General features: G+C 46.0%; 1 long non-coding RNA gene across 7 annotated transcripts in view; it reads left to right on the plus strand.

Annotated features, from left to right (window-relative positions):
* Window positions 1-711: 711 nt before the first annotated feature.
* LOC111098563 overlaps window positions 712-21524 on the plus strand; it is an 83952-nt gene continuing 63139 nt past the window's right edge. The window contains exons 1-2 of one of the 7 annotated variants that reach the window (XR_005368759.1): window positions 712-1395; window positions 11005-11243. This is a non-coding gene — a long non-coding RNA (uncharacterized LOC111098563). Of the gene's footprint in view, window positions 1396-11004; window positions 11244-16850; window positions 16989-18417; window positions 18546-21524 lie in introns of those variants that run through there. The other 6 variants (XR_005368754.1, XR_005368758.1, XR_005368756.1 and 3 more) reach the window with 6 other exon arrangements.

The raw sequence follows: 21524 nt of genomic DNA on the forward strand, positions 1-21524 counted from the left end.
CATCCCTCTCAACACTGGATCAAAAGTAAGTGCGTCCTCTGAGCCTCTGGCTGGCCATAGTTGGAGCACACCACATGAAGCCTCTGTCTAGGTTGAGATGAATGTATTAACACTCATGAGCACATGTCCAGTCTGTCAGTGCATTGTGAGTCATGGACCCCTCATAAGGATGTCCTTGAAGATGGTGATGATCATCCCCCTCCACCATTTCAGCAACAGTGTCAGTGATGGAGAAGTACCTGACATAGGGCCATTATGTTGGCCACTGGGGATTGTCACTTCTTCCATGTGTCCACCCTCACCCCTACAAACATAGAATACTATTTCATAGAATGTTTCTGGACAGGCTTGATGTCCACTCGGAAGATGTGATATTTAGACGTAAGGAGGGTCAGCTGGATGACTATCAGGAAAAGAATGGTGTCAAGAACTCATAGTCTCCCAGGCCAGGGCTGAGGCACTGAGGAGAGAATGTGCCAGAGAACTGCAAACAGGCCTTGAAGCTGTGGCAGGTGGAGCTGAGAGAGATACCAGCTGGCCGGAGCTGACAAGGAAGGAGAGTGGAAGCAGCAAGCAGTGGGTGGATGCTGTTTTTATGACATTTTCTTCAAGTGGTTTTGCTTTCTGTTCTGAGATTTTGTTCTTCAATCCAACTTAGAATTTGCCTTCCCATTACTGATGATGTGATATGTCATATATTTGTTTATTCTCTTCTAGTTTATGCCAAAAGAATTCTTACCTACTCCAAACATGGGGGAGTATTTGTGTATATATCCATGTGTTCTTTAAGCACATGTGATGCCACTCAAGGTTGGGGTGGGAGATGATTAGTATGTCAATTAAGGAGTATTTCAGGAGACCAAGGCTGCCCCTGGCACCTCTCAGTGTGACAGAGAGATATAGAAGAGTCATGGGGAGTTTACCTAGTTTGGTCAAAACATGCCTCCTGGTACTAATGAACAAGGGCTTAGGAGTCAGGAGGCGGGGTTCAAATCCTTGCTCAGCTACTATGTGACCTTGGCCAACTTCCTTCCATGGCTCTCCATTTCCTCATCTATCAAACAAAGATTGTACAAACAAGTCCAACAAACCCACCATTATGCCCATCCTGGCCCATGAAAGCAAGCCCTCTGCTCTAGCCAAAATTGGAATCATCAGCCTGAGACCCTGCTCCCCCTCCTATGGCCCTATCCTATCCTGATCAGACTGCACTAGAATTCTCCCTGGTTCTGAGCTCTGCACTTCTTACCCTGTCCCGGATGACTGCTCTTCCACCCCCTGATTTCTCCGTCCTCCTGATTTTCCTGAGGAGATGGACCAGCTCTTTGGAGCTGGGGTATGGGATCCTCTCTGGCAGCGTGCTGCAGGACAAAGGTGGCTTCAACAGAAGTGCAGGTGTGTAAGTCAGAGAGTTCTCATCTACTTCCTGAATTCTTTTTGTTTCTTTGCCTCTTGCTCACCTTACAATTTATTAGAAGTTTTGGGAACATTCCTTGTGGCTCAGCTGAGTTCTGAGCATAAAACTGGAGCTTTCTCCAGGCATAAACTAGAGTGCTGAAGACAGAACAGTCCCTTGGGAGTGGTGCTGGGACACTTACTCCAGGTCTTTGAGTTTCTACATGAGACATCTTTCTGACCCTTCCCCAACCCCAAGCGCTTCCCCAAGGGAACTCAGGAGAGGAAGTCAGTGATCTGATGAGTGAGGTGGGGAAATTTCACTGAGCCTCCTGGAAGCCTCAGGAGATCCACATCTTCTGCTCATCCATGTGATAAATTCAGAGAAGTAGCACGCACCTCCACCCCTACAGTGGAGAGGCCTGAAGGGTGAGCTGGCCACATTCAGTGTGGCAGAGGAGGAGCAGGTGGGAAGCTCCGTGTGTGGTGGCTCACCCAAGCTACAATCTCCAGACCAGCCAGTTCAGTTATAGAGCTGATATTTTATTCCCATTTATTTGACTCATAGCTATCATTTCCCAATTTATTTCAAACTCTGAGGATACATAGCTGTGATTTATTGCCCCCTTATAATCCCACATATTAAATGGCTTGCCTTGAACCCCTAGAAATCAGAAATGCAATTGGCATTCAGAGCCCAGAATAGTGCAGAGAGACATTGCTTCTAGCACAGCCATAGTGCTTCGGAATGCTCTCGTCCTGCAGGTATTTTACCCATGGTTTGCAGCATTTCTACTGTGCCTGCTTGAGTGTAAACATCACCATACCCAGGCCACAGATGAGCCTGATCCTTGCTTTTTCTAGCTGATTCTGACTTGAGCAAGTACCACTGAGGCAAGTATTAGCTTGCAGGAAGAAAAGAGTCCTTTAGGCCTGAAGAGGACCTAATCAGAACAAGCAGAGATTCAGTTTATGGGCTTTTTAGTTGAGAGTAGGAGGAATAATTTTCTGCTTCTTTTACTGTGTTTCTGAGGACTGTAAGCCAAAACTTAAGATTGAAAAGCAGCTACATTCCACGTGGGGCTCAGAGGCACCAGAGTATGAAGATTAGGCCTTGAAATGGGTTTGAGTGGATCAGCTTCCTGAGCTTAGAACCAGTTTTCCCTGACACTGATACACTAGGTCAGGTCACAACCTAAGGTTTCAGGGACCCTGGTTGCTGCTCCATCCAGGACAAGGTGGTAGATGTCATTAGGGACAGAAAAAGTAACAGAGTCCCACTGACAAGTTTCTATCAATTTCTCATGTTGATTCAGAAAACTATAGTAAGTTTTACAAATCAGATGGACAAGAAATATATCTCAAAGTTCTGTGTCTAGAGCTCTCTTAGTAAATTGTGGTTCACCTCCAAAATTGCAGAATTAAATTGGTTGAAAATGTGCTTCAGATTTATTATCAAAGCAAACAAGAAAAATGAATGGGATCAAGGTGATAAAGCCATGGGAGAAGGCTGGTTTCCTTCATAGGGGCTGAGATTTGGGTCCAGTCCAGACAGCCAAGAAGGTAAGTAAGATCCTGGAGGATGATCTGGACAGGTATGGGAAGGAAGCAAAGATATACCTGCATCCAACCATCCTTAGTGATGGAGCCAACAGGAAAGAGGTGTTGTAGTAGTTGTTGGATCATAAAAAAAAAATGATGCGGGGGCCAAATAAATCTAATAGAGTGAGAAACAGTCAATAACTGAGAGAGCAGAATAGGGTGATGCCTTCAGGCCCAGAAAATATATAGAAGTTCAGTCTTAAAGCTACAGGTGGACACAGTAATTGGAGCAACCAGACAGCCCCTCCTTGGACTCCAGGACAGCCAGGCCAAATGGTCACACATGTCTAGACAGATTTGAAAGGGGTTACCTGAGAAGGTTGTCATTGTTAAGTAAGCCCCAAGGGAAGCAATGTAGAAAACTGTGCTCTGAGTAGGCACACTTGAATAATTTAGGGACTTGGGGCCCACAGAAGACAGGGGGATGGGTGATTCATAAGAGATGCAGTGGAGGGGTGCCCAGGTGGCTCAGTTGGTTAAACGTCTGCCTTCAGCTCAAGTCATGATCTCAGAGTCCTGGGATCAATCCCCATGTGGGGCTCCCTGATCAGCATGGAGTCTCCTTCTCCCTCTGCCCCTCCCCACTGCTCACATATACTCTCTTTCTAGAATAAATAAATAAAACCTTCCAAAAAAAAAGAAAGAAATGAAGTTGAGGCTTGAACTAGAGGTTGGCCTGAAAGAGGAACAATTCCTGGGGCGGGGGGTGGGGGCGGGGGATGTACAGCAGAGAGGAACACAGATGGCTAAGATTTGCACAGAGGTTTCTGGAAGGGGCAGCTCTTCTTGATGTCATCCATATTACAGTGCTATACTCACACAATAAAATATAGTCAGTGTTAGAAAAACAAATTCTCTTGTCAGTAAGACAGCAAATGAAAAGAAAAAGGAAAGGACTCAGCCAAGGGGGCAGAAAGGAAAGGAGCCTATTTAAGAAACAAGTTAAAACGTTAAAGATTCAGCCAAGGGATTTTGAATTTAGTTTAGAAGCAAAGGGAAAGTGGACCATGGGAGGCATACGCCATGGTTGCAGGGAAAAGTACAATGGAGGGAACTCTAACTGCTGCTGAATTACTGAGGCCTAGACAATTGCAGAGCCAGGGGAAAGCAAAGCTCTGGGGGCAAGGCCAAGGCAAAGTGATCAGAACTCTCGAGGCAGACAGGGTCGGAACTCCAGAAGCCTTGAGTGCATCTCCAGCTCAGGAATCTGCTGAGGATGCTTCTCCAGCTGCAACAAAAGACCAGCTTCACAGACGAATAGGATGCCATAGCCAGAGGCAGGGGCAGCAGCCACTGAAGCTCGGGTATGTGGCACAGGACAGAGATCACGCTCATCGTGGCGAGGGCAGGGCAGCGTGGAGGCAGGATCGCCCCAGCGCTGGCAGGAAGCATAGACTTCAAGAGGATCTGAATGCAGCCTGAGGAAGGGGAGAGTCTCAAGAGGTCATCTGCAAAAAAAACATTGCAGCATAAGGTCACCGCTGCTGCTCTGTCTCAACTTTACAAGGAGACAGAAATAGCTCAATGGCCACCCCCTGAGAGAGAAGGGAGTGTGAATGGGGAGATGTGGTTAACAAGGCACCAAAATTAACCTCCTGATGTGAGAGTGCTTCGTTCACAGTTGACAAATCTGCACAACTGGCTTAGACTAGCTGGCTTCCAGAGACCAAGTGTTTCTCTGCCTGCCCTAAGATGCTCCTGAGATGCTCCTGGTCTTTGATGACAGGGTCGGAATTAGGAACTGGGCCCTGGGAGCTTGTACAGGGTATGAGGCTTCTAGACGTTGTCGTTGTCCGGTCGTTGGTTGAGAAACCCTGGCATTGGTATAATTGTTCTGTTAACTCTTTAGTCTCCTTAAATGGGAAGATACATTTAGGAAGATCCAAGGGCACTGAGGGGGGCACTTGACAGGATGAGCACTGGGTGTTATTCTATATGTTGGCAAATTGAACACCAATAAAAAATAAATTTATTAAAAAAAAGGAAGATCCTTGGGTTTGAATTAATTTTGGCAGAAATTGTAATCATTCTGTGAAAGGCTTTCCCAGTAAGCCCAGGCAGGTTGTCATCAGCAGGGTTCGATGTCTAAGTCACTTTCCTTAGAGGGTCCTTATATCGACCACTTAATCTCAGTGCAGGACCCCTCGGTGTTTCCGTTGGACAACACATTGGGTGTAAATGGGATCTGGAGTGAGAAATAGGCTGTGATTATTTAGCCTAGAATTCAGGGAACCACCTTTTGGGTCCTATTTGGCAAAGGTTAAACAGTCACAAACTGTCTCAGGAGGAAGAAGGAAATGGGGAAGGATGTGGAGGGAGCTTATAAAGGTAAGAGCAGACCTTCCCGGAGCTCCCTCTGAATGAGAGCTGTACTCCTGGCTGACCACCCCAGTAAGTGAGGAGGACACAAAGCCCCCGGGAGTATCAAGGGGGATGCTTTTCCTGAGTCACCTCGAGTTTCCCCTTGCAGCTCCTCAGTGTGATTGCTCAAGAGAGGAACTTACCTGAGATGCTCCAGTTTAGTTCACAGAGACTCCAATGAGAAAGCTTTGTTTGCTCACACAGATGATGGCCATCCTCAAACCCCGACTTCGTCATAATAAAACTCATATAATTTTGTAACTTTCCAATTTGCAAACTATCATAAACTGATGCGGTAGGAAGGGTTCCTGCCTCCTACCCCAGGAGCAGCTTGGTGTGTATCAGTGATAGTTCCAAAAATTATGGAGGGCCAACAGGGAAAGTTAACTCCAGGGATACTGCTTGATCCACCTGCTTCCAAACCAGAGACTGCCTTTATTTTCCTAAAACTCCAGAAGCTCTGTGCATTGATAAGTTGAGAGTCATTTCTCTGACAGCATAATATTGTGTGATAATTCAGCTTTGCATCTGATGGAAGGCTGCATGCTTTCTTGGCACCATCCTATAAAATCCTTACACGAATCCTATGAGGAGCTTCTATTTGTATCCCCATTTTGCAGATAAGGAAACTTGGTTCAGAAAGCTGGAATGACTTATCTGGGACTACCACACGGCAGGTTGCAGGGCTGGGATTCAACCCTAACTCAGTCTGAAATGGAGTGTAGACTATTACCTGGCCTCCCAAATGTGAGTTTTAACACTGAAAAGAGTGGAGAGTGAGTCTCCACTGTAGTTCTCAGATCAGCTCCCCCAGGAATTTTCAACCACTGCTGGAAGGGTGCTGATGGCAGAAATTAGAACAATGGAGAGACCCCATTTTGTCAAAGGCCTGGATAAATACAAGCTCAGAAATTGAGGCATTACCCTTACAGAACTCAATCACTGATGTGTAGGACTTTGTCCTAGGAAAATAATGATATGAGGGCACAAAGATATTTGCACAAAACCATTCTCCAAAACATCATCTGTCACAGTAAAACAAAAATTTAAACAACATTCATATCCGTGTCTAGAAGGACCAATTAAACGTATTAGGAAATCCTCGTCTGGCACATTGGACTGTGGCCACAGACAATTGTCATATAGATCTGTATGTATTGACCCAGATATATGTTGACCGGGAATGGCAGGTTACGTAAGAGTATGCATAATAGAAGCTATTTCTCTGAAAAAAAAATTCTTTTTTTTTTTTTTTGAGAGAGTGAGGAGTGGGGGAAGGGCAGAGAGAGAGGGAAAGAGAGAATCTTAAGCAGACTCCATGCTCAGTGTGGAGCCCAACTCGGGGCTCAATCTCATAACCCTCAGATCATGGCCTGAGCCAAAATCAAGAATCAGATGCTCAACCGGCTGAGCCACCCAGGTGCCGCTGAAAAAAAATTTTAAGATGTGAATAAGTCTGCGCGGGAAAAGCCTGAAGGGCTACGCCGATCAAATCTCTGTAGGGAGACACCTAGCCTAGAAGTCAGGAGTGAGGGTGCCTGGATCCCACTCTTGGCTCCTGCCCAAGACCTTGGACATGGCCCTGAATCCTCTCAGCCTCAGCATCCTCATCTGGAAAGTGGAGATGATGATCATTATTTTACAGCTTTGACTTGAGGATGCAATGAAACGTGACTGAACCTTTGCCCATGTATCTTAGCATCTTGCAAATATAAAATATGTGCCTCTATAATCTAATGCATATCAAGTCTCATCATTCTGCATGCCACAGGCTGGGCACTTGGTCGATGGTGCCGATTTTGATATTTATTATTTTTGATAACTGGGGCCTGTTCCAGTTATCTCGTGCAGTGTAAGTATCTAAACCCAAACTTAGTGTCTTCAACAAGAACCATTTTATTCATTCTCACAAATTCAGTGGTTCCCAAATGTGGGCCGGGCCGGGCTGTTTCTTTGTCTCCATGGCACCACCTGAGGTCACTCCTGGTGCTTGGCTGATGAATGCACTGCTTTGGAGCATCCAAAATAGCTTCCCTCACATGTTTGGCATCTCAGTATGTGTGACTAGAAGGCTGGGTTCAGCCGACACTCTTACTTGAAGCATCAATACCTCGCCTCTCCAGCATGATGCCCTCAGGGTCATTGGACTTTTTACGTGGGGGCTGACTTTCCCCAGAACCAGCATCCCAAGAGAAGATGGTGCAACCTGCTTGGCTTTTTTCCAGCTTGTCAGCAGAACTCACACAGCTTCACTTTCATGGACTCTGTTAGGTGAAGCCCTAGTAAGCCCTTTCTGACTCAAGGGGAAGGGTATCATAGACCCTCCTGGGTCAAGGAGAGGAGTGTCAAAGTCTCATTGTAGACAAACACATGGGATGCAAGATGTTGCTGCCGCCATCTTTGGAAAATGCATCTGCCACAGATCCTACCCCCGGGATATTCAGTATTTTGCAGATATATAATATGTGCATCTTTAATCTAATGCATGTCGCTATAAACAGAGCTATAGGCACTTTTATATAACTAAACACTGTGCACACAAATAGATGTGTGTGGAGACATGTAGAAATTCGGCATTAGCATTGCTTTGCTTGAGGAGCGGGTCTGATACGTGTGAAGTGTGGAGTATTTGTGCAGGAAAGCGCTGGAAAGAGGAGGGAGTTGCTCACTTGCTGTATATATAGCATAGGTTTTGCCCTTTACAATAAGATGATGTATTTCATTTTGCTTTCTCTGTTGCTATGGTATCTGTCACTTTATTTATAACTGGATCTGTTCAGTTGCATCCACGTACTTGAGAAGCTTTTCTGCCTCGAGAAGGAGCTGTAGCAAGCACAGGAGGCACCCTGGGTCAGGGGGGGCAGAGCTGGAGTTCAGATGTTCCTGCCCATTCTCTTTCACCACTCTGTTTGAGTTGCATCTCCAGATCCTTAACAGCCCCCAGACAGGGGGTCCTAACCTGCATCCCGCCCCCCACCCCAACTGCTCCTGCACCTCAGCCCGGGTGTCTGCCCTGGGCGTTCCTTGCTGGTCACCTGAACCTGGGCAAGTTGCTCAGGGCTTCTGAGCCTTTGCTTCCTTCCCCCTCCCCTTTAGAGAACAGGAAGACTGAAATAGATGTTATGAAAGCCTGTTCCCAATCCACCACTGTCCATGGCTCTTTCAGTTTCTGGAGAACCCTGAGTCTGGCCCACCTAATGGCTTTCATGTGCCTGGCTTCCTCTGCTGGTTTGATTCTCCTCTGCTCCTTCTCATCTTTTAAGTGTCTCCTTCTCTGAGGAGCCTTCCTCGGTCTGCCCATTTGCAGTAGATACACATGGTGCTCATGTGCTCGCATCCCCTCAGATCAGAAACCTCCATCATTTGTTTGCACACTGGCTTCCAGAATGTGCTTTCATTCCCAACAGTCAGCATCTGAGTCTCTTTGTTGGCAGGCTGCCCTTGGTCTGCCAGAAGCTGCTTTGCTGGAATGCAAGGGGAGCTGAAAGTGTTTGGGCATTTACACACCCCAGGCATAACCCTTAACAGTGAGAAGGATGCCAGAGTATAAATACTTCAGCTTTTCTGCTGCTGTTTTGGAAAGCTATGCCCTACACTGTTTCCACAGCTCCCCTGTTAGTGGAACCATTGTTCCTTCCTTGGGACTTTCCTTGAATTCACTCACTTGCTTGTTTTCTTACTATCTCTGTCCCACTGCTCCCTTCTCCACTCCACCACCAGCCTTGCCCTGGGAATACTTCATAATGCAAATGTTCTTCTTAGGGTCAGAGTTTGGAACACTCACCCTGAATCACTTTCAAAATGAAATCTCACTATAGGATTGCCTCACTCTATGTCCCATTTGTTTTCCAGGATGGCACAGATCCCAACTTATAAACACCTATTGTTTACTTTGTAAATCTCTCTCAGAAGTGTGTTCCAAAAAGACAGAGACTATTTCTGTCATGTGCACTATTTTATGTCATAATATAATTCCTGGAAAGGAAATGTGCTTAAAATTTTCTTTTAGATGAAAGAGTCATTGAATGATTATCTCTTTATACAAATGTCCACATTGATACCTTCCCCTTTGCTCTTGGGGTTACTTAAGATACTCTCACTATCATGCCTTCATCCAAATTCTTTCATTTATTATAACTGATGAATAAATCCTAGAAAAATACACAATCTCACTATTTATCAAATCCAATTGACATTAGAACAAATATATAAAGAGCTCTCACAATTCAAAAATAAAAAGACAAATAATCCAATTAAAAATGACTAAGTAGACATTCTCCAAAGAGATACAAATGTTAAATAAGCACATGAAAGGATGCTTAATATCATTAGTCATCAGGAATATGCAAATCAAACCACAGTGAGATACCACTTCACACCCACTAGAATGGCTAAAATTAAAAAAAAATCAAATAATAATGTGTTGCCAAGGATGTTGAGAAATTGGTATCCTTCATATGCTGCTGGAGAGAGAGTAAAATGGGGCAGCCACTTTGAAAAGGAACCTGGCAGTTCCTCATGGAGTGAAACAGAGTTACCATCTTACCCAGCAGTTGTACCCCTGGGCGTATACCCAAGAGACAGGAAAACAGGTCCACACAAAATCCTGTACATAAATATTTATGGCAACATTATTCACTATAGCCAAAAGGTGGAAGCAACCCAAATGCCCATCCACTGATGAACACAACATGGTATATCCATACAATGCATTCTTATTTTATATACAAAAAAAAGAATGAAGTGCTAAAAATGGATCTGAAAACATGCCAGGTGAAAGCAGCCACTCGTAAAGACCCACATAATATAACTCCATTTTTACAACCTGTCCATGATAGGTGAATCTAGATAGAGTACATTTGTGGTTTCCTAGGGCTGGAAGAGGTGAGGGATTAGAAAATGATACTTGAAGAGTACAGAGTTTCTTTTTAGGGCCATGAAATGTCCTGAAATGGATTTTGGTGATGGTTGTTCAACTCTGAGAAGATACTAAAAACCATTGAGTAGTACGCTTGGAATTGTTGAGTTGTACAGCAATTGAATTGTATTTCAATAAAAGTAGTTAGCAAACAAATTTACAGGAGACCAAGTGACCATTTGAACTTCTTAATTTAGTTAAGCTATCACTGTCCTGGTGAGTGAGAGGCAGTGACCAGATCACTACTGTCATAGCTTGATGGTGATGTAGTCACACATTATAACCCTTTTGTATGGCACGTTGATGTGATTTATAGAGTCCCCAGAACCTTCATACCCTTTGGCCCTGTGGTTCTACTTCCTAGAAATGCAATTTTAGGACTTACCCTGAAACTTAAAAAGCAGTGCCATACATGATGGCACTCATCCTGATGCTGTTTGTTACAATTGAAAAGACTCAAAATGTCTAACAATGAAGAAAGAGGTAAATGTCGCCATGTGTAAAGGTGATGATGGTGGGACGGGAAATGGCCTGCCATGCTGATGGCGGCATGACCATGCATGTAAGGAAGCCTGCTGGGGGGTGGGCTTGGGGAATGTTTTACTCCATGCCTCTGAATTCTCTGTGACGTTGATGTATTCATTTTATATCAGTCCCAACGTTCATCCAATTCTCATCCATAACAATCCCCCAGACCACACAGCCCTTTCACTTTTCCAAATTCCTAGGTGATTTATGGTTTATGTGACATGAGCTGGCCGGTGTTTGAGAAGAGTTGTACCAATGGCTGTCCTGTACCGAACGTCCTCAAGGAGTCAAACGCTTCACAAGCAGTATTTTACTTACTCTTCTCAAGGCCTGGTATGTATACAGGGACTCTTTTCTGGCAATAAATGGCATTTCCGGATATAGCGATTGAAGAAGACAAGGAAAGTGGCACCTGGCTGGCTCAGTCGGTTAAGCGTCAGACCCCTGGTTTCGTTTGGTTCAGGTCACGATCTCATGGTTGTGGGATCAAGCCCTGCATCGGGTTCCCTGCTGGATGCAGAACCTGCTTCAGATTCTCTCTCCTGCTGCCCTTCCCCCACTCAAGTGTGGTCTCTCTCTCTCTCTCTCTCCCAAATAAATAAATAAACCTTAAAAAAGAGAGAGAGAGAAGGAAAGTAACCCATCCAAGATCACCTGCTTGTTAGCAGAGGAGCTATGGTCATACCTTAGGCCTCTCGGGACCTCTTCCCTTTGGCAGCCCACCAGGTGGCTCCAGCATTTCTACAGGGGAGACTGCCACAGATGTTCTTGGGGCCCCATTCATATCCCCAATACCCATCTTCCCTACAGAGGCTCCTTGTTGCTAGCATGTGGGACCCTGCCTGAGAGCATCCTCTGGTCCATGAACATGGTCCTCCTAGGCACAGGGCAGGTGGACAGGATCAAAGAGAAGGATCCCAGGAGCAGCATTCACCAGTGACAAGGGAGTTGATGTGTAAATGCCCAAGCTTGCCCTCCTAGGGGACATCTCTGAGGCATATTCCACACTGAGTCCCGGAGGTCCCCTCTGAGATTCAGCTTCGATTGCTCACTGATGTACCATGCATTGGCTTCCTTCCTTTCTCTGTCTTTCTCCTCCATAAATGCTTCTTGGATGGGCTCCCCAATGAGATACTTGCATTACATCCTGTGTCAGGAGAAAAAGTCATGAGGGAGTTGAATCTGGTAGGAAGCTGGGTCCAAGAGCCTTGTCCTGATGCTACATTTACTTAGCATTTTTTGATAATTGGGGTGGTGTGGCTTTAGGAGAAGGCTGATGGGGCCTGTGGGGTGAGGGGTGGCAAGCCGGCCACAGTGCCCTACAAGGCATATATATATCTGGTAAATATCTCCTTTTTCTCTTGCATTCAGTCTCAGCTTCCACACATGAGTATCTGACGAATAGGCTCATGGCCTTCTGAGTCTTTGGTGCCCCGAGTCCCTCAGCACCTGGCACACTTCTAACCACCCAGGAGCTATGGAATACATGGTCGCTGATGACCGATTTCACATGCTCACCTAATTCTGATGGACTCTGGGCTACCTCTAGGATGACAAAAGCAAACCTGCAAGCCTTAGGGAGACCTGGCTTGTAGGAGAGCAAGGTTGCTCTCCCGGAAAGTCTGGGTTGGTGTCCTCCATCTGCTACTTTTAGTTATATGTCGTGGTTAAGTCACTCAGCCTCTCTGAGCCTCCACATCCCAGCCTGCATAACGGGAACAGGACAACACTGGCTCCCCAGAAGGGGTCTGGGGGCTGAGTGGGTAGTTGGTATGAAGGCAGTGCTCAGGATTAGTGGTTGTTGATAATGTATTTTGCAGCCTGTGGCTGGAGCCCCCTGTGGCCGTGCCCACTCTTTGCTGGGGCTGGGTTGGGGGGAGTGGGAGTCTGAGCCTGAACTCCAGCTGCATTGTGGAGGCTTGGATATGTAAGAAACCCCCCACACCTGCCTTACCGCAGCGGGGCTTCTCTGGCCCCACCAGCACCCAAGTCTCTGTACACTCGGCAGCTACCTCTAAGCTCTCACCCCAACTGCTGGCTTCTGTTCAGAGTAGACAACAGAGCAGCAAAACCCACTAACAGCTCTGGGCAGGTCCCTCTGGGCATCTTGTGCCCCACAGCCCTGCAGTCAGGCTCCAGCACCTTGTGCAGATGATGGAAGGCACGAGGCATCATGGACTGGTGTGGGGAAAGAGCCCCCAAATCTGCCCTCAGCAAATGGAGATTCCCTAGTCAGAGGGCCCCAGCTCTGGGACAAGAGGACACTGAAATGAGTACTTGGAGGAGTCTGGGACCTGGGTGCTGACCATCTAGCTGTGCCATCTTGTGTGCTTCACATCTTCTTCCTCCCTCATCTGTAGAATGGGCACAGTAAGGGGTGATTTAGTCTTCTTCTGAGAATTCTATGAATCTCAGTTATGACCCCAGCACAACTTCTGGCACATGATAGGGGCTTGGGACTCCTTGTCCTCCCCTATCAATGAGCCCCAATTTTGCCTTCAGGTCATGTACAAGGACTTCCAGTAGGATGAGCATGGGGATCTGGAGTCCAGCAGGATCAGTAGCACAGAGCAAAACCCAGGGTCCAACCTTCTGTAGTGCTTGTCCTCCTCCATCCCCATTTGTCTCTTCTCTCATCCATACCCTCCTTTTCTCATTGGGAAGTAAGACCTTCACGGTCCATTCAGAGGGTCCCCTTTGAATGCAGCAGGGGACAGGCAGTTGCTTGGGGGCTCACCCTTGCTGTTGTCTTGGGAGTGGCAATGTCGAGGAGGGGGATGGCAGGAGGGCGCTGAGGACAGGGGGCGCAGGGACATGGGAGGGAAGCCTGCTGAGCCCAGGGCCAGCTGGACTCAGGAACGTCCCTGGAGCTTGAGAGTTCCAGACTCTCCAAACAGGGACCTCCCAGACAGGATTCCCAGGCCCCAGTGCCCACCCTCCATGGGGACTGGGACTCCTGCTGCTACAGCAAGAAGCAGCATTTCAGATGGTTCTATCCCAGAGGAGTGTGAAGAAGAGAAGCAGGGACATAGTCACCAGCCCAGAATTCTTCAGGGCCTGTCGGAAAAAGGCTGCACCCAGCACTTCCCTGCCTTCTGGACTGCCTCTATCCACTCTCTCCATCCTTGCCTGCAGATTTCAATTTCCTTGCATCCCTTGGTCTGTTTGTGACCTGCTGATGGTAAAACCTCTTCATTTATCAATGTGCTCAGGATGGTGGCTTGGGGACTTCCAAGATCTATATACAGAGGTAAGAAATCGTCATGGGATTACAAGAACTGGTTTACTCTGTACTCACCTAATGCAAGAGGGAAGACCAGTGTGTGTGTGTGTGTGTGGGGGGGGGTTAGTTTCCTTTAACATCTGCATGGTTTTGCCCTTTTCAAATGGCAGTGGGAGCCACTGCGAGCCTGCCAGTGGCCCTGGCTCTTCCAACTGTACGCAGGTCTTTTAATGGAAAGACAGTGCAAGTTTGAGTTCAGAGGGTCTGGGTGTAGTTCCTACTCCTGCTAATAAACAGCTGTGCAACCCTGGGAAGTTAGGTGACCTCTCGTAAGATTAGGTGAAATTCAATTGTTATAATAAATAAGTCACATGGAAGGTGGGAGTATAAGACAACTTATGTAAATAAAAATTATTTGGAAATTTTAGAGCTGTTTTGCTATTTCTTTTGTGACTTTCCTCTTGCACTAGATGGATTCCTGCTCATCCAGAGACAGTCATCCCCTAATTATTAGTAATACTTCTGGTTTCCAACCTCCAATCTGAATGACAATGGCAGCAATAAATACCTGATGAAAGAATAAAGAATGAATGCATTCATAAATTAATCAGTCAACCCATAAAATGGAAGATAAGAACCTGGGGTGGATTATAAAACTCCCTGTGGGTTGTAGAAGAAGCCACAGGCTCAGACAAATGTGGGGCTAGGAAAAACATTTCAATCCTATGGTGAGCTCAACAGGCAAAGATGGTGGATGGGAAATGAGGTGGGGATAGAGAAAAGGAATGGGAAGAAGGTGGGGTGGAAAGGAGGTGAACAAAGAAATCTGAGTTGCTCAAAGCCAAGATCCCACACTCAGAGGTACTGGAGGTGGATCCCAGGGATGGATTAGGTCACACAGCTGGATTGAGGGGACCCAATATAGAATCAAGAGCTTGCATCTTTAATGGTGGCCCAAGCTCTGTTCCCATCAACTGGCCTCCTGTAGTGGGACACCAGGTTGGAAGGAGCTGATGCCTCAAGTCCTTTTTTGAATAGGAAAGAGTGGGAAATACTAGAGCAAAAGTAACAAGCAACAAAGGAAATAGCATCTCTGAATCTGGAGGGTTGGACCCTGTCATCAGAGCCATGGTGGACTATTGCTGGCAGTCACTGTGCACTGTGACTGGGAAAGCATCAGGCCACCTGTGCAAGACAATGGCAAATAGGGGTGGGCCTGGGATCCAACGTGCATGGTCTGTCTCCAGCCTATGTTCTTAACCTCTGGATTATATTCAATTGCAAGGTGGAAAAGCCCAGGGAGCCGAGGGAGCCAGAGTCAAAGCAGCTCCACAGTGTGTGCAATACCCCAAGGCAAAGAGCAAAGCCTGTGTAGGGAAGTTCACTAGGGCAGGGCACCAAGTCAAGGGTAGGGAAGGCCAGAGACTGGTTAGGCACCTCTTCCCTGCTCCTCTACTCTGATCTGGGGAGCCTCAGGCCCTAAGCAGAGCTAGAACTTCCCTGGGGCAGGTACCGCCCATCAGGCTTGGAGCTGTCTTACCTTAACCACCTGGAAATGCTCTTTCCCTTTTACCCCCTGCCTCCTGATCCCAAGACCACTCTTAGCCTAGCAATTTTCCTCTCTTTAGTTTTTTTTGGGGGGTGGGGGTGGGGGTAGGGGTGTGTGTGTGTCCATTTTTATTAACCAGACCTGACAGGCATAGGGATGGAGCCACCACTGGTTTCCATAAGCCTTTGACGAGTGCATAATGAGAATCGATTATCAAATAAATATGCTGCAATTAGCCTGAAACCACAATGCCATCTGTGTTTTTTTTAACGTCCAAATGTGGTTGAAGTCTGTGGCAGGAGCTCTCCTGATGATGTGCAGAGAGAGGCAGGATGGCACCTGAGGGGAATCCCAGGCAGGGATATGGCCATGTGGTCAGGGCAGAAGGCTGCAGAGTCCCAGACCCCTCCTGGTGACTGTCAGTGGCGCTTTAAAGTCAAGTCTGGCTGGGAAGCTGAGAAGAAACTGTCACTTGTTCGGGTTTGGGGCTGCTCAGGAGAGAAAGGTGGGCAGTGACACATCTGTTCCTTTTAAAAATCACTTTGTTAATTGCCTCTCAAAGGGAATATGTCCTATTTGATGGAAAATACAGTGAGCTGTTCATCGTAGGCACTTGATAAATATTTGCAGGACTGAACTGCATGGAGGTTTCTCTTAAGTCCAGACAGAGTCTCTGGAAGGTTTTGGGCAAGATGCCCAGAGTCCCTCCAAGCACACACATGGAAGGGGTAGTGAGGAGGAGCCGCGGGTCAGCAGAGCAGATCCAAATTTGGAGAAATATAGTTTGGTTTGATCTTGAACAACTGAGGATTAAATTGAATTGGAACATTTATTAGCATCCCTGGCAAAATCGTGAAGTTGATAAAGTTTGTCCTTTGAGGCACCTGCTACCCTCTGCTTCACTCCCCACCCCACCCCCACCCCCAGTTCCCTCTTTGAGCCCCGGTGTGATTCCTGGAAAGCCAGTTAACGTGGGCCAAAAAAGGCCTGCCTCTGTTAGGAATGACATTTGGCTGTACGTACGAAAAAGCCAGCCAAGGTGACTTGGCCAAATGGGTATCTGGAAAGGGGTACATCCCACCAGAAATCAGAGAAATCAAACAAAAACGACAGACCCCACAGGCGAGCGAAGAGCTAATATTTGTGAGACTATGGAAGAATGACAACTTTCACAGTCACTGGTGGTGACATAAATTAGGGAAGCCTCTTAGAACGCAGGCGGATGGAATTTGGTGACAATGGAGATGAGCGTGTTCCACTCTCCTGCCCCGTGGGCCCTGCGCCCTGGGAGATGCTGGCGCTGTGCACAAGTGCTCAGGCTGGGGCGCTCGAGCAGCACGCTGTGTGACAGTGGGTGAGAAGGAAGAAAAGAACCTACTTATCCTTCAAGACAGAAATGGATGAATTGTGATGTATGTGTGGGTTACTTACTCAGCGGTGAAAATTAATGAACAAAACATATTTTTTAACAGAGCGTGGAAGGAGGAAATCAAATTACAAAAACATTCATTGGTATCAAACCACAAAAAAAAATGCAGACGCTTTAATACACACAAAACAAAAATATATATTGCTTGCAGAGCTATTATGTACAGTCAAAATATAAAAACATGGTTTGATACGATATGCCAAGTTTTAGATCCTGATTACCTTGGGAGAGAAGGAGAGTGAATGAGGGACTTCCATTTTATGATTTTTTTTCTTTTACTTTTTAATAATTTATGAAGCAAACATTGGGACAGAGGGAATGTTCATCATTCCCAGTGCTTTTTTAGTACATTTCATAATTTAAGCAATTAAGATAAAGATGATAGCATGCACAGCTGTCAGAGCCTTGACGGCAGGAGATGCTGGGACCACTGCTGGCAGAGGTAGGATGTCCCAGCCTTCTCCAGGAAACCAGGTCTGGCCTCTCCTCCTGGTTCATGAGGTCTTTTTTTTGGGGGGGGGGAGTTTCTCATCTATCAGATTTCAGATGCAATCAGCACCTCCACATCAGATCCCAGGTAGTCCTGACCATCTTGTACTTTCTGGAGCCAAACCCTCTCTGGCTTAATTTTAATATGCCAGGGTGGTCTGGATTCTTAGCTGGGACCTTCAAAGGTTGTACTCAAGGAGAATCGAGGCACACAACAGAGGTAGTCTGCAGCAAATATGTGAAAGAAAAAAAAAGGGAAGTTTTTATGCAAGAGTCTGGCCCCTTAACCGAGTCTACCTTTAAAGAAAGTCAAATCCTTGATATTCCTAAGGGTCGGGGGAGGGAGTCGTGAATACTTCCTGCCCACCTGCAGCGCTGACCCCATTCTGTTTGAATCCCAAACTTCCATAAGCACAATATTCTCAGGGAAACTGATCTCATCTCATAGGTAAGCTGATTTGCATGAATGTTGCATGGATATTACCCACAGCCACCATCCATACGGGGCTTTCCACGTGCCAGGCTCTGCACTGGACATTATATACATTACGCTTGTTAGTCTCCGCAACTAGGAGATGTGCATGTGGGTTCTTATTCTGTGGACACAAAGAGGCCAAGAAATGTACCCCAGGGCACAGGGACGAGGGTGGCTGAGCTAGGACTGGACCCGGCAGCTCGTGCTTCCCGTGTTTGTGGGGAGTGTGGATAGCTCGGAATGCGGTCGTCCTCGGACAGCTCGTCTCCACAGCATCCGTTCGCCGAAGTGGATTCCACCTCTGGTCCTTACCACCCTCCTCTGCGCCACGCTTCCAGCTTGCCCGCCCCACTTGGATATCTGATACACATCTTGAATTTGACATGAGTTCCAAAAGGACTCTGATTTCTTCCACCACCCGTTTGCCCCCTGGTCTTTCCCGTTACAGCGAAGGACATCAGCATCTACTGGACAGCTCAGAGCAAAAACTTAGAAGATGTCCTCAGGTTCCATCTGCCCCTCAAACACCATTCAACCCACCAGCCAGTCCTGAAGCTTCTACCTCCAAAAGACATGGTAGGTTGGATCCAAGCACCTCCTTCCTGGGAAGACAGGGCTACCCTCCAGCTGGTCTCCCTGTTTCCATCTCTCCCCTGCTGTACCTCCTTCAGAGCAGCCAGTGACTCGGGGCGAATTGTTCAGTGTGCCCCCAATTTCAGTGGCTTCTCAGCCTACACACATGTTGGCTTTATGAGTGTCTGACCTGTGCCTTCGTGCTCAGGAGGCCCCATAGTTGGTTGAGTGCTCTGCTATCTCTGGCTTGGAAGCTTTAGGGATTTTGGAGTAAGGACGCCTGCATTTCTGTTCTGTACCAGGCACCATGAATTAGGTAGCTGGTCTGTGTGCACAACACCAGCTCCCTAGTCTTCCTGTGACCTTATCTCCTATCGCTCTCCTTCTTGCCTCATCTGTTCCAGCAACACCCGATCTCCTTTCTGTTCTTTGAACCCACCAGGCTTATTTCCATAAGCTTTTGCCTGTGCTGTCCCTTCGGCCTAAATTGCTATTCCTCAATGAGTGTGCATAGCTTCCTTCTTTCCCATCATTCAAGTGGTAGTGTCAAGGCCAGCTCCTTGGAAAGCCTTCCTAGAATGAAGTCACCCCAGTTGACGAAGCGCCTTCTTACACCCGGTTACCTTCTAACCCATTACCTTGCTCTACATTCTGCATAGTAATTATCTCTTTCTGAAAGTACTGTATATTTTTTTAAATGCTTGTTATCTGTCTTCTACTGTAATAGAAGCTCCATGAAGAGCAAGGACTTGGTAGTTTTACCCAGCACTGAGTCACACCTATGATTATTGGGGGAAGAAAAAAGAGGGGGAAAGGACAAGAAAGGACAGCCTAACACAGGGCACTCTGACCCCCAAACCTTCACTCTACTCTCTCAAAGAACCCTGCATGCTCCATACAATCTGATCCCTGCTGCTCAAGAAACAGTATCAGAGTAATAATTCCTGCATTTTGTAGGTCTTCACCAGCACATAAATTAAAAATCTGCCCTTTCACTGTCCCCAGATGATGACTTCACTGAGCATCACACCATCTGCAGTCTACCTGACTATACAATTCTACTGGTAACACTGTAGTTAATTCCTTATGCAGCCACGTGCAGGGATGAGTAACATTTCCTGTGGATACCACGATCCATATGGGTCCCATCAAAAGTCATCAAACCACTAGAAGAACCCCATCATCTGACACTCTCGCTGTAGAATGTGTATTCTGATTCCTCCCACAAAATTGGCAGATAATGAGGAATATTAATATATTCCCAGGCATTTCAGCTTGCTATTCAGCAAGTACTCAAGAGCACAGCCAAGATGTAGAACACAGAGTACAATGAATGTTACTTTGTAAATGAATTAATGACCACCCACTATATCCAAGCATTACAGTTATAAATGGGAAGCACACATTAATGGGACATTAGAAAGAGCTATAATCAAAGTAAGAATAACATGCAGCAGGAGTGCAAAGCCAGGACTGATTAATTCTGCCCCGAAGGAGATATGAGATATGTGAGTGGGGTCTAAGGGAGGTCTAGTTTGTGCCATGCAGAAGAGCAGGCTTCTGTAGCAGAGCAACAAATACAATTCATCTAAATTATCCATATCTTTAATTGGCATTTAATGAGGAGAAAAAGGTCTGAACAAGTTGTTTAAAGTCCTGGTCTGAGCCCTGGCTCCAGCAGTAGCTTGCAAAGTGGTCTTAGGCATATTATTGCCCTCTGAGCTAGTTTTTGCATGTGAAAAATGAGTTTACCCTCATTAGAGTTGATACAATATAAATAAAGGAGACGCTCTGTGTGATGGGGTTCTTTGGGCTCTGAAGAACTGCACACATTAGATTTACTACTTAATTATATTGTTATGTGTTATTTATTATCATCATCATTATTATTATCACTAATAAAAATATTTTTCCAAGCATGGCATAGTTTAATAAGGGGTTGCATGGGACAAAATGTCTTAACTCAAAGGTTTTCGAACTTCAGGTTGCCAGCCATGAATAGGTCCTGAAAACAAGTTAGTGTTTGTTTGGTTCTTTAATGTAAGACAATACTGTTTCTGATTAAGAACACACAGTGGGTTGTGATGTAAAACTTATTATTGCTGGAGGGGAAGTGGTCATAATAAAAAATTCTAATAACTCTACAACCAGAAGTAATCTTAGAGATATCAGAGACTAGTGTATCAGTTATTTGATTTTAAAAGACCTACAGGTGCAGCCACTCTGGAGAACAGTTTGGAGGTTCCTCAAAAAGTTAAAAATAGAACCTATGATCCAGCAATTGTACTACTAGATATTTACCCAAGGATACAGAAATACAGATTTGAAGGGGTATGCGCACCCCAATGTTTATAGTAACATTATCAACAATAGTCAAACTCTGGAGAGCCCAAATGTCCATCAATTGATGAATGGATGAAGAAGATATATATATGAATATTATTCAGCCATCAACAAGAATGAAATCTTGCCATTTGCAATGATGCAAATGGAGCCAGAGAGTATTTTGCTAAGTGAAATAAGTCAGACGGAAAAAGATAAATACCATATGATCTCATTCATATGTGGAATTTAAGTAAGAAAACAGATGAACATATGGGTAGGGAGAAAGAGAAAAGGGAGAGAGAGAAACAAGTTGTAAGAGATTCTTAACGATAGAGAAACTGAGGGTTGATGGAGGGAAGTGGGTGGAGGATGACCTAGAAGGGAGATGGGGATTAACAAGGGCACTTGTGATGAGCACTAGGTGTTGTATATAAGTGATGAATCACTGAATTCTACTCCAGAAACCAATTTTGCACCATATGTTAACTAAAAAAAAATTAAAAAAATAAAAACTATAGGAGATGATCAGGTCTCTTCATCCTCACTCTATGGTTAGAAACGTGGAGGTCCCTCAGCTGTGAGGGGGCAAAGGCAAGTCATAAAGCCTAGCTTCCCACAAGACAGCCAGTCCTCAGTGCTGAACCAGGAAGTGGGGGA

The sequence above is a fragment of the Canis lupus genome, chromosome 13 (assembly GCF_011100685.1).
Source record: "Canis lupus familiaris isolate Mischka breed German Shepherd chromosome 13, alternate assembly UU_Cfam_GSD_1.0, whole genome shotgun sequence".
In the NCBI taxonomy this organism is placed as follows: domain Eukaryota; kingdom Metazoa; phylum Chordata; class Mammalia; order Carnivora; family Canidae; genus Canis; species Canis lupus.